We start from the raw sequence: 14,428 nt of genomic DNA, 5'->3' as shown, positions 1-14,428 counted from the left end.
ATCATCTGTAATGAAACATAGTACACATCAAGGTCCGGCTTGGATCATTGGTCTCCATCTCAAGGTGGCCCCACAGCGTGGATCATTTGGGAAAGGAGTCTCCAAAGAGTGATTTTGAGCACATAGATGGTGACTCTTGGCCAGAAATTGGCATACAGTTTAACCTTGGCAATGTTTTCAAAAATTTGGAAGAATGCAGCAAATTTGCCGAACGGTGTGGGGCGCTGTCAAGCGACAGGGTCCACAAGGATCAATACCAATAGCACAGGGACACTCCTAAGCAAAGAAAAAGTAATGGGAGTTTAATATGATAACCTGAAATGGAAAAATGTTGCAAAAAAAAAAAAGAAAAAGGCATACATGCAAAGGCTAAATTAATCATATATATGTGTGGCTATTGTCTTATTAGTAAAAACTTTACATGCAGTTTGTTTGGCTCTGGTGTTTTAAAGCATGTAAGTAATTTATCTGGTATATAGAGCACCCAAACAGACTAATGTTGGAATATGTGGAAAAAAAAGCTAGCGTAATCTAATAAAATTTGAAGAAAGGAGAGATTAAAATCATATGAAAATGATTCCAATCTACTTACTTTCGAGTGTTCAATAGTATGCACTTTTCCCAACAATGGCAACAAGTGGACTGGCTGTGTAGCAAATACTGAGTAGTAAGTTGGAGAGTTTATAGGGGAGTAGATAAGTTAAGACCCTCACAGGTTGGTGTGGACCAATCATGGACTGGGGTGTGTGTCAGCTGTTTGGAGGACTCGTCCCGGGCTTGACGAGTTCAATCCAAAACAGCTGTACTATCTAGAAAGCTGAGGATTTGTCAGTGCTGACGATCCCTAGGCACCATAGGCATCCGGCGGCGACGTCAGACCTGGGGGGGGCTGCTGACACGGGAGATAGATAAACCTAGGTAAAAAGGCACTCAAACAGATCATATAGACCAGCCTTTCTCAATCTTTTAAACACAGAGGAACCCTTGAAATAGTTCTCCAATCTCGGGGAACCCCTGCTAAAAATGAAAATTCTACAACTCATGATACATTAGTGTGATGGTCAGTGGCAATAATGGTCCTTACACTTGTGGTCATTGGGAAGAATTACCTCCTTACAGATAGTTAAAAAGGTCAGTGGTGTCAGTGGGAACTTATCTGAGAGGCAGAAATGGCCCAATGCTGAAGGAACCCCTCCCTAGCAACCTCTGGAGAAACCCTAGTTGAGAATCACTGATATAGACCATTAGCCACGTCTTATTTCCTCCTTCTCCTCATATATCGCCAGATGTGCAGGAGTTAAGTCCCGTCAAATAGATACCAGTGTGATCCACATATGGAAAATCCTCCTTGGGGGTTAACATAATAGGCAAAACAAATTCGCACATAGAGTAATACCTTTTATTTAAACACAATTTCCCATGCAAATAAAATCATCCCTTAGGTAAAAGCTGCGTACATCACACAAAACAGTAACAAACATCAATGAATCAAAATATGCAGAGGGAGCTTTCGCTATACTCAGCTTTCCAGAAGCACTTTTGTCCTGCAGGAAATATCTCCCAAATGCCGGCTAGAGCTTGGAGGGCTGTGGAGCGCAGAGTGTCATCGCAGGAGTATCATGTAAGCCACGCCCTGACCGGTTTCGTCACGTAGACTTCAACAGAGGGCGCAGCTACACAACTGTTCAACAAATATATATAACTACTCAACTCCTGCCATTAGCATATCAGAAGAGCCCAGCAACCGATGACACCATCAGTACCAGCATCCCGATTGGTCAGGGGCGAATGGATACTGTAACATTTATAGATAATATACAGCACCGATATCTACCTCGGCTGCATTAGTGTACCATCTACACAGTATTTATGACCGCATATAAGGCAAAGAACATGGTGGAACATATAATGAACATCAGCCTAATTAATGTATTTGTACAGAACGGCCGTCTCCGGACATTACAACCAATCAGGGCTTCTTAGAAACAAATGACACCTACATGGTGTTTAAACCTGATTGGTTCGGAGGTGGCAGAACTGCAGATAACAGAGAGCCATAGTAAAGCAGTTCTCATCGACATTGCATAAGATAGAGGGATTGCTTTCAGTGTCTATGCATATGTCATGGCTCAAAGAACCATCAGTAAAGAATTGCATGCATACTAATGTTGGAAAAGAGGGGAAACAACCACTAATTAACTATAACAAGATAAAAATAAGAAAAACAGGTAAATGAGAAACCAGACATTGGATCTGATACATCATCAGATCATACCTGTGGGATAAAAACAATAGTGGAATCCACAGAAGCGGCCTCAATATTGTCAAACAATATATGTCTAGAGACATATTTCTGACCACTCCAATCATACATATATAAAGCAATTCTTCCATCAGCAATCAATTCCTGTATTCGGATAATGCATGGATAAATGCCACAGAGCAGCAGATAAAACAACTTAAACATGCTATTAAGGAGAGAGCAGGACCAGCAGGCCACAGCTACGTCCTGGGATCAACAATGTGACCCTGGCGTAGAGTGTTCATAAAATAATAAATGAATAAATTAGCAATACAAATTTTAAAAAAATACTGAATAATGACAAGAGCAGAATTATAAGGGCATTCCCACAGACACCCATACACGTATATTCAAAATTTATATACGTGCATTTCAAATATATATATTTTTTTAATTGACATGTCCTTATAACAATGTGCTGCCTGAGTGTCCAGACCACATCTTGCGGGGAATAAATAGGTCACTTATCACTCACAGTACACTGTATCTCCCCAATGAGCCATAAGAGAGCCAAAATCAGGTTAAAAATCTCTAATAAAGCAATTTATATCCAGCTCAACATTCAACCCTTTCGGGAATAAGGTGTCAGCTAAAAAAAATCCAATACGTTTCGCATTTCGACAGTTCTCGCACCAAATTCGCACCTCTCCAGTTTGGTTTTAGGTGGTCCACTCCCCAGAATTTCAGCCCTGAGGGATCTTGGCCATGATGAGTTTTAAAGTGTAGAGACATTATGATCTTTATAGCCAATTTTAATATTGGCTATGTGTTGCGCAATTCTGATTCTCAAAAGTCTTAGTGCGGCCGATATAAATTAACCCACATGGGCATTGCAGGGCATAGACTACATACATTGTATTGCATGTTATAAACTCCTTTATAATAAATTCTTTATTGTTAGCGGAAGAAGTGAACTTCTCAACTGCTCTAAGAGGAGATGTCACCTTTCTACGTGCTCGGCAATTTCCTGCATGAATAGAAGCCATCCTTAATCCAAAATGAAGCAGGTTTACTCGGGGGATCTAAGACCTTCCTTACCACTCTATCCGCGAAGCTGGGGGCACGCAGATTATATAAATCCCGGTTTTGCAGGCAATTTGGCATTTAGAGTTTTATCCATCCGAAGTACATGCTAATGTGATATAAAGATATTTTCAACCTCTTTATATTGTGCGTGAAAACCTGATAAACTCCATTCATGCTTGTTTGAATCTCCAACCCGTGTGATATCCTCCAGGAGTTTCTCTCTTGCTGTACTCGCCACCTCTTCAATTGCTGCATCCAGGGTATCCTTAGAGTACCCCTTTAACGTAAATCTCTTCTTAATCCCCATTGACTGTGTGTGGAAATCACTAATATCTGTGCAATTCCTCCTGATGCGGGTAAATTGTCCTTTGGGGATATTCCTTAGCCACATAGGATGGTGGCCACTTTGTACAGGAATATAACTATTAGCATCAGTTGGTTTAAAAGATACAGAGGTGGCCAGTTTATTTCCCTGTCTAAAAATAGTTGTTTGTATTTAAACTTAGTAGATCCAGAAATTGCTGTAGTGAAGTGATAGTGTCGGCCCATATAAAAAAGAGGTCATCAATGTACCTCTTATACATCAACAGTTGTGGTCTTCTCATCGAAAAAAATGTTTTGTCCTCCCACTCGCCCATAAACAGGTTTGCGATACTTGCCGCAAATTTAGCACCCATCGCAACACCCCGGTTTTGGGAGTAGAATGAGCCATTATACCAGACGTAATTATGTCCTAAACAAGTCTAGGCATTCCTCAAGAATACTTTCAGGCTAAATGCTAGATCATCCCTCTGAGACTGAGAGCCCAGTTCAATGCAAGGAAAGCGCCATCATGCTGAATGACTGTGTAGAGTGATGAAACATCCGCTGTAACCAAATAAACCTCCTCTACAGAGGTGAGATCCACACTCTGTAGTGTTTGTAATAAACTTTTTGTATCTCTCAGATATACTTTGGTCCGTATTATACTCTCCTCCAGGAATGAATCCAAATACTGTCCCATCCTTTAAGATAAGGATCCTATTCCGTTCACGATGGGTCTCCCTGGAGGGGATTGTAGATCCTTATGGATCTTTGGCAACGTATACATAGTGGGTATCCTGCTAAAACTCTGAAGAAGGTACCTCTTTTCTTTGACGGAGAGTCATACTGTGATGTAGGATCTCTGTCCAGTTTTGTGTAAGTGTCCTGATCTGACAACATCCCCAACAATTGGTTATTATAAAACTCTTTCGTTAATAAGACCACTGCTCCACCCTTATCCGCTGGTCTAATCACAATATCATTTCTCTTCTCCAGTGATTCTATACCAGCCTGTATATAACATGGATTAACGTCCTTTTTTTGGGATTACATTCTCCAGATCTCGTAAAACCAAACCTTTAAACACATCTACGTATTGATTTGCTCCATTCAAGGGATTGAACAGGGATTTATTCCACAATCCGCTATCAACTGAAACAGAGGCTAAATTCATCACTGGTTGAGAGTTTTTGTTTAAATAGTATTTTTTCATGTTGACTTTCCTCATATACCGGTGTATATCGATAAACACATCAAATTTATTAATAGCTCTCTTCAGGCCACATTTAAGGCCTAAATTTAAAATATTGGTGCCATTGTGTGTTAAAACAGTGTCTGTTAGATTAAAAAATGCCTGTTAGTCCTGCTCTCTCCTTTTCCTGGATCCTTCGTCCAGCTCTACACCCTCTCTTGTCTGTCCCTCCTTGGGCCTGGATAGTAAGGTTGTTCCCTTTCCCAGTATGGTGGGTCCCTTGTTTGGGGACCCCTGTATTCTAGTGTTGGGTACTGTTAGGTCAGGGCGTGGCTTACACGATACTCAGGCGGTGCTCCACAGCCCTCCAAGCTCTAACCGGCATTTGGGAGATATTTCCTGCAGGACAAAAGTGCTTCTGGAAAGCTGAGTATAGCGAAAGCTCCCTCTGCATATTTTGATTCATTGATGTTTGTTACTGTTTTGTGTGATGTACGCAGCTTTTACCTAAGGGATGATTTTATTTGCATGGGAAATTGTGTTTAAATAAAAGGTATTACTCTGTGCGAATTTGTTTTGCCTTTTATGTTAACCCCCACATTACCGGTAAAATATGGTGAGGAGGAAATAGGAGGATTTTCCTTATGTGGATCACACTGGTATCTATTTGATGAGAAAAGTCTTAACCCTTGCAAATCTGGCGATATATGAGGAGGATGAGGAAATAAGACGTGGCTAATGGTCTATATGATCTGTTTGAGTGCCTTTCTACCCAGGTTTTTCTGGTGAGTTTGCCCCCCTGGGGGAGAGTGCAGCACGTGGTGAATTGCATATCTGTTGACAGGTGCACCCTTAAGCATGAACCCTGTGGTTTTCAGCCCTTACCTACCCCTCATTTGAACTATATATCACTTTACTATATAAGTGATTTTGAGTGCAAAGTGTATGGGACTGTATTTTAGACTATTACAATTGGACTAATCTCCGATTTTTTTTATTTCTTTTTTTAGTGCTGTTTTTAGTAATTTTACTCTGTTTTTGGACTGCGTTTAATTTTTTACTAACTCTTCGAGATTTTTAGTTTTTACAGTTTAAACAGCAGCTGTATATTACCTTGATATATTTGTATATTCTCAAAAGGTCATTGTTTCATTTCTGCTGCTGACCTGTTTGAGGTCAGACTTGGTGCTTAGGTGGGGTTTTCTGGTAGGCCTTCTATATCCCTTGTGTTTATATATATATATATATATATATATATATATATATATATATATATATATATATATATATAATATAAAATATTCAATGGGGCATGGCAATTTAATTAGAGCCCTTGCAATGGTTCCCTTGGAGCTCCTTGATATAAATATGGAATTCAAAATCTCCACCACAAAAGAAGGGCAACAAAGCTAATAAAGGGTCTGGAGGATATTAGTTATGAGGAAAGGTTGTGAGCACTGACCTTATTCTCTCTGGAGAAGAGACGCTTGAGAGGAGATATGATTTCAATATACAAGTACCATATTGGTGACCCCACAATAGGGATAAAACTTTTTCATGGAAGGAGTTTAACAAGACTCGTGGCCACTCATTAAAATTAGAAGAAAATAAGTTTAACCTTAAACTACATGGAGAGTTCTTTACTGTAACAGTGGCAAGAATGTGGAATTCCCTTCCACAGCCGGTGGTCTCTGTGGGGAGCATTGATGGTTTCAAGAAACTATTAGATAAGCATCTGAACGACCACAACATACAGGGATATACAATGTAATACTGACATATAATCACGTACATAGGTTGGACTTGATGGACTTGTCTTTTTTTTACCTCACCTACTATGTAATCCGGTGCCGCCTCCGCCCACCCCTCTTTCCAGCTCTGGTGCCAGCTTTCAGAGAAGGCTAAGAGGACGGTAGTGATCATGTGCAGTTCTCTGTGTGAGGGGGATATTACAGCTGGCCCAGCTGGAACCTGCATGGCTATACCCGCTTACCCCGCCTGCCCGGGGACACTGACCAGGGACATTGTCTCTCACATATGTTAGGCAAAGTAAATGGGTGCGAGGCTCCTGTGAGTGCAAGGCCTTAGGCCAGTGGTCATCAACCATGTTCTCAGGGCCCACTAACAGGCCAGGTTTTATGTATTACCTTGGGGAGATGCAGACTAGAATACTGCAATCACTGAGCAGCAAATTTATATCACCTGTGATGTATTTCAGTTATCTTGCAAACTTGGGCTGTTAGTGGGCCCTGAGGACAGGGTTGATGACCACTGCCTACTTTGCCTATTTAGAGAGCTGCCTCTGGAGCTATGGTGGTACTTTGATTTCTCTGGGACTTTCTGAAATACATAAGAACATTGAAGTTGAGTTAGCAGCTGATGCGACCCTGATCCCCCTTAGCCAGTGTAGGGAACACACCCAGGGACTCTGCAAGCTCTACTCCCAGAGCCTGAGTCTCCCACTCCTCTGACCACCCAGAGGGAACCCCCACCCTAACAGCTATTCGGTGAGGAGAAGTAAAGTAAGGAGGAATCCCTGCCCAGTAGGGTGTTTTCATTTTCTAATGGAAAAAAATAAACTGTAAAATTTTTGCAGACTTTGCTTATGCCCGAGTGATCTAAAAGATATTAATATATATGCTAAATTTCAAGAAGATTGGATAATATTTAGTGATTGCACACTTTGATCTGTTTTGTAAAAGTAGGCAAAAAATTATGATTTTCAATTTTGATTCCTTTTATTGGGAAAATTTGAAATCACAAACTTAAAATACTATTAAAACTATACACTAAGATTAATAGGTAATATGATAGGCAAAACGTGCTATATTAATCAACTTTGAACGATGCAATCTCTTGTACTCTGTCACGTTGTGGATTCCAATCATTTCGAAGAATGTCTTTGTTTTATTAGCAACGAAATGGCTCAGGTCTTTTTCTTCAAAAACCATGTTTTTACCCTCTAATCGTTTTACTTCCTTTTCCTTTGCAGGTTTGGTTTCTAAATTTTTAGTCATATTTTCCTTAACAGCCTGAGTAATATGTTCGTTCAAAAAAGCCAATCCTACATTTGTTTCTGACAGATACCAAAGGTGTCTCTTAGCAACTGTGAACACATTTTTTGACGTCTGCATCTAGGTTAATGCTCAAAAGCTGTAACATATCCAAATCATTCTTTGGAACCCATCGACTTACAATTGCCTCATGCCAAAAGCGAACATATATGATGGTGACAAAATGTGCAACCCCTTTCATTCCTTCCAATTGTCATTGAGGAATATTCAACTGTTTAGTGAAGAGGACAATTTTAAGTGCATATATTGCCTTTGCCATCCACCTTGCTTGATGCAGTGCCCCTGGGATCCTGAAACTGAAGTAGTTTTTAGACCAACCTCTAAGGTACAGGAGTGACAGTTGTAATTACTCTTTGTAGTCTTCTCTTGGATTACTTCCGTCTTTTAGGACATTTTGGATGTAGTTATCCATTTTCACTCGTTCATCTAGAAAGCCTTGAACGGGACTTTCTTCATCCAGCTTTGTTGTATATGACTTATCAAGTGAAGCCCACAGACTTTGCTTTGATAAAAAGTGATCAATATGTGCAACCCCTAAATATTATCCAATATTCTTGAAATTTGGCATATATATCTTTTACATCACTGAGACTCGGGGCGTTAGCAAAGTCATATGAAAATCGCATCTTTGAAAAAATGAAATGCCCTACTGCCCAGGTTTTCCTTTCCTTTGAATGACTAGAGCTGGCGTCGCTGTGGCCAGTGCGCTTTGCCTCTGACATCCTGCAATATGGTGACTAGAGCCTGCCGCTGCCTAGTCCGTTTTCAGTGTCCACGGCCAGAACTGGAAAAGCCGCATTATGAGGGGTAGTGTCTGCCCCCCACCACAAATTAAGTCGCCTACCACTCGGCCCGTTCGTGCTCCATCACTGCCACACTTTGTGAGAGGGATCTTTTTCCCCTGCACCACCACTGAGGATCTGAAAAATGGGCCCCCTGCGCTCGAGGGAAGATGGGCTGGTGTACGAGAAATCGCAGTCAGGTATGTGCCCCCAACATGTATGTGATCCCAGGAGTCCCCAACCTCTTTACAGGATCTATTCTCCCTCAGCCTACCTGGCTATCCAGCCTGGTTCCCTGCAGTGTTTCCTGCCAGAGTAAATACTGATAACTGAAGGGCCGGCAGGGGAAGCTGTGAATTTAAAGATGGCTGTTGCAGTGTTTCCTGTGGAAGGAAGGAGCCAGTGTGTCTCATGGTGGCTGTCCTGAAAGACACTGAGGGAAAGGGAAGGGCAGGTGTCGGGGCGGACTGACCCTGTTGGCACAGAGTACCACGCATTGGAGAAGGGGGGGTGGCATCCTCCTCCTCCAGCGGCCCCTGTAACAAGGTTCTGCCTCCCAGAGTCCAGTGATAGGCGCAACAATCCGGTGTCACAGGTGTGTATTATAGAAGGTGGGGCTTTGTTACAGGGAACGCTGGAGGGGAGGACAGGCACACTGAAATTACACTACCTCTCCTCTCCAATATGTGGCACCCGGGGCGGACTGACCCCGTTGGCACTGGTAAGGCTGCATGCCTCTGCTTCTGGGGGCACTGATCCTGCTGCACTTATCTGGCTGCATTTGTTAGGCATTATTAAAGTGGTTGTAAACCCTTACAGACCACTTCAAGCTACAGGTAAGATTAGATTAAGGCTCACCTGTAGGTCCAAGAAATATCTCCTAAACCTACACGGTTTAGGAGATATTTGAAAATGACAGCAGCGCGCAGGCGCACTAAGCATACCGCTGCTAATGGCAATCATGCCATTAGCGGTGGCTCCCACGCGCATGTGCGGTGGTGACATCATCGCGGCTCCGGCCAGTCACAGCACCGGAGCCGCGATACCTGGAAGTCACTCCGGGTATCATGGCGGTATTGGAGGATGACGACAAGGTTCGCTTCGGGGGGCTTCAATCTCAGGTAAGTTATTCATAATGAGCTAGCATGCTATGCATACTAGCTCATTATGCTTTTGCCTTGCAGGGACTATTTTTATTTTTATTAAAGCTTTAATTCCTCTTTAACTGCTTAAGGACCGCCTCACGCTGATGTACATCAGCAGAATGGCATGGCTGGACACAAGCACGTACAGGTACGTTACCCTTTAAGTGCCCAGCTGTGGGTCGCGAGTGCGTCGTGACCCAGTCCTGAGCTCCGTGACCAAGGCCGCGGGACCCATGGCGAGCGTGGCCGGGGGGTGTGGCCAGATGGAGGTGGGAGTGAGATAGCGAGATGTGAGTGCCCGAGCTCTCTGCCTCCGCTCTTCGATTGGAGAATGTAAACCTTTAGGTGGCTATCACCTCCGCTGCCTGATTTTTTTCGTTGTAGCTCTGCATTGAACACGTGGACTCGGAAAGCGCCTATCACTGCCCATCCTAACGGGCGCTGTCGGAGAGTGCCGAAACTACCCGAGGAAGATCCTGCAGACGATTCGGGACATCGCGAGACTTCGAGCGGGAATACGAAGGTGTACGGAAGTACACGAAGTTACACGCGGATGAGCGGGGTGGGCTCCGCTGCTGACCCAGACTGACGAAAGATCCCCGGCGGTGTCCGGTGGAGCGGACCCATCCCAGCTAACCCCTACCCTGTAATCACGAGGCACGTTGAGACCCCTAGGGGATGCTCTGACGGGCGGGATTGGGGGGGTCGGGGTAGAGGGGCGGGTCTTCGAACACATGCTGTGAGTACCAGGGAGGTGGCGGGGGGCGGTGTTGGGGGAGAGGGTGTCGTCCCCTCCCCCCCCCCCGCCCTCTCTCTCCCCTGGGTTTAGCAATTATTGGAGCTGATGAGTAGGTTGAATATAACCTCATGGAATGTGAGGGGCTTGGGAGATTCAAATAAAAGAGCTGCTGTGATGTTGGAGACAGAGAGAAGAGGACCTGGGTTGCTTTTCTTGCAGGAGACCCACTTAACTCCAATCACGGCCCTCCAGTTAAATAATCGGAAATTCCAGGCATATTACCATGCCTTCCATTCGTCGTACTCTCGGGGTGTGAGTGTGCTAGTATGGAGGGGAACAGATTTTTTATGTAAAGAGTCCCACATTGATGCGGAGGGGAGGTTTGTTTTTCTATATTGCCTGATTGGTGGGCAAGAATACGTCTTAGCCAATATTTACATACCCCCTCCCTTTAAAGCGGGAGTCCGCCGGGACTCCGCGTTTTATTTTTTTTAAAAGCCAGCAGCTACAAATACTGCAGCTGCTGACTTTTAAAATAGTGACACTTACCTGTCCAGCGCGCCCGCGATGTCGGCACCCGAAGCCGATCTGTAGATCGTTTCTCGGGTGCTGCCGCCGCCATCTTGGGTATGGGAATCAGGAAATGGAGCCTTTCGGCTTCATTTTCCGGTTCCCTACTGCGCATGCGCGAGCCGCGCTGCGCAATAAGGACGGTCCCCGCTGCCTCTGGGATCTGTGTGTTTTCCCAGCAGGCAGCAGGGCACTTGCGAAAAGGGGCGGGGCTTGCGGAAAGGGGCGTAATATACGCCCCTTTCCGCAGAGAGCTATCCCGGAAGTGGGTGCAGAATACCTGTACTGTACAGGTATCTGCACCCCCCTCCCCCCTGAAAGGTGCCAATTGTGGCACCGGAGGGGGGGAGGGTTCCGATGAGCGGAGGTCCACTTTAGGGTGGACCTCCGCTTTAAGTTAGAGGTTATGTACACATTTCTTACGTTTAGCTTGGGTAAACCAGGTGTCCCATGGATAATAGCCGGAGACTTTAATGAAACTTTAGATAAGTGCTTGGACAGATTCCCTTGTCCGGCTGGGAATAGAACAAGTCGATTATATGGATTTCTATCAGAAATCGGACTGAACGATCTCTGGCGTATGCGACATCCTCAGGATAGGCAGTACTCCTGTTTCTCTAGTACCTACCAGACTCTATCAAGAATAGACATGGTTTTGGGGAACAAGGAGGCATCAGGGTTGGTACTAGATATAGAATATGGGGTAAGGGGGATCTCAGATCATTCCCCCTATCTATTACTGTGAGCATGGGAGAGAGAGCATGCCTCGGGGAGTGGAGAGTAAACCCCGCTTGGTTGGAACTGATTGGCAGCTCTAACTCCCCGGTGGGCCGGATTACGGAATTTCTTCAAAACAACAGAGGGACAGCTGCGCCTGGAATAGTTTGGGACTCCCTAAAAGCCTTTATTAGAGGAATACTTATACAGAAAATTGCAATAATAAGGAGGAAAACCCGAGAGCAAAAGAGGGTAATAAGAAATTGTTATCCAGGCTGAGAGAGCGTACGTAGAGGATCCATGGCCCGGGAAGCAGAAGGCTTGGGTGGATAGCCAACAAATATATAAAATGGCACTTTTGAAAAAGGCGGAGAATCGACGTATTTTCCAACACCAACACTACTTTGGTGAAGGAGAGAGGGTGGGTCGAGCTGTCTCCCTTTTGGTTCAATCTAATAGCCCTTCTACAGCAATACAGGCAATTAAAATGCAGAATGGTGATCTTGTCTAGACCTCCCAAGATTATGAAGGCACTTGGTGATTATTATAAAAACCTATATAAATCAACTATACGGGACCATGATTGCCTGGCTATAAATTTTTTGCATCAGACAGCAATTCCAACTTTATCAGATCAGGAAAAATTGAGCTTTGATCTACCACTTACCCTAGAAGAGTTAAAAAGCGCAATGACCAGCATGCCCAACTATAAATCTCCTGGCCCTGATGGGCTACCAATAGAAATTTATAAACGATATAGTGAACAGCTGCTGCCGGCACCACTGGAAACGTTAAATCACGCATTGGAGGCGGGAGAGCTCCCCGCTTCAATGTTGGAGGCCAATGTTACTTTAATACTTAAGGAGGGGAAGGACCAACAGGAGGTTTCATCATATCGGCCAATATCCTTGCTATGCTCCGATGTAAAAATACTAGCCAAGGCCCTAGCGACCCGTTTAAATAATTATATTCACAAATTAATACACCCAGACCAGTCCGGGTTTATCCCGGGCAGGGCAACCAGCACCAATATTAGGAGAGTCTTTCTAAATTTACAAATACCTAGAGATAATGAAGGATCAGGTGCTAAATTAGCTCTAGACGCTACCAAGGCCTTTGATAGTTTGGAATGGGGCTATCTATGGGGAGTATTGGAGCGTTTTGGTTTTGGCCCTTTATTTATTCAATGGGTAAAATTACTTTTTAATGGACCCAGGGCAAAGATTAAAATGGGGACTCTATTCTCTGATATATTCCACTTGGAAAGGGGGACGAGACAGGGGTGCCCGCTGTCTCCCCTCCTGTTCGTGTTGGCTATGGAACCCCTGGCTGTCCTGACAAGATCGCGCCCGGACATCCAGGGATTCCGATGCGGACTGGAGGAGGAAAAAATTGCCCTGTTCGCGGACGATGTAATGTTTTTTATTGGGGATATGGGCTCTACCTTGAATAATGTAGTGCAGATGATGGAGTTTGGGCAACAATCAGGTTTAGTGATCAACTGGAGTAAATCAGCCTTCCTGCCGCTGTCTGGACCTGGAGATTTAACACCGCCTATAGTTTCGGGTTTAGAAGTGGTGCCCAAGTTAAAGTACTTGGGCGTTTGGATCTCTAGAGTAGTAAACCAGTATGTTGAGGAGAATCTAGTACCACTACTAGCGAAATTGAAGCAGAAGGTTAATAATTGGTGTTGTCTCCCCCTCTCTGTGGCGGGGCGCTGCAATTTAATAAAAATGATTTGGCAGCCACACATTCTATATATTCTGCATAACTCCCCAATCTGGATCAATCAGAAGTGGTTCAACAGGTTGGAATCGTTATTTCGAGAACTAATCTGGAAGAAGGGGCAAGCTCGGATTCGGCTACAGACACTGCAGCTCCCCGCTGAGAGGGGAGGAGCAGCGATAACACACCCGAGAACATATTTCTTGTCAGCCCAGCTCCAACATTTAGCTGGGGCTGGGCTCAAAGGGGGCAGATGTCCAAATCATAAATTGATGATTGATAAAGCGCATCATGAATCGTTAGTTGAAGTTTTGGAAGCCAATTCATTTGCTCATAAATGCCCCACTAATGTTTTGGCGAGGAAAGTGTGGCAGATAGCCAAGAAACTTATGGGTTATGCGGGAGTGACTGACTATACCCCTTTATGGTATTATGGAGAATTGGCTGAACTAAATAGTATAGATAGGTCTCTGGAATGGGAGAGGAGGGGGATTAGTAGGTTAGTGCAACTATATCAGGGGAATCTTATGAAATCCTTTGAAGATCTTAGACAGGAATTGGTATTTCCAATAAGACGTTCTATAAATATTTGCAGCTGAGACATGGGATTCAAGCGCAGTATGGGTCACTTGCCATTGAGAGGCTTGAGATCCCCTTGCTTCAGGGACTCATTGATCGAAAGCAAGCAAAAGGCCAGATCTCTAGGCTATATATAAAACTCAAGGACAGAATTTTGAAGGGGGAGGGACTCGATAAGAGCAGGAGGGGATAGCCGGAAGACCTGGGACCTATAACGCAGGAGCAATGGGATGAGATACTAGCACAGGGGAGCCTGGTGTCTATATCCCCATCA

The sequence above is a fragment of the Lithobates pipiens genome, unplaced genomic scaffold (genome assembly GCF_037356315.1).
Source record: "Lithobates pipiens isolate NorthernLeopardFrog02 unplaced genomic scaffold, aLitPip1_a1.2 Scaffold_19, whole genome shotgun sequence".
Classification (NCBI taxonomy): Eukaryota; Metazoa; Chordata; class Amphibia; order Anura; family Ranidae; genus Lithobates; species Lithobates pipiens.
The sequence above is the reverse complement of the archived record's forward strand: the minus strand, read 5'-3'. Positions refer to the sequence as shown.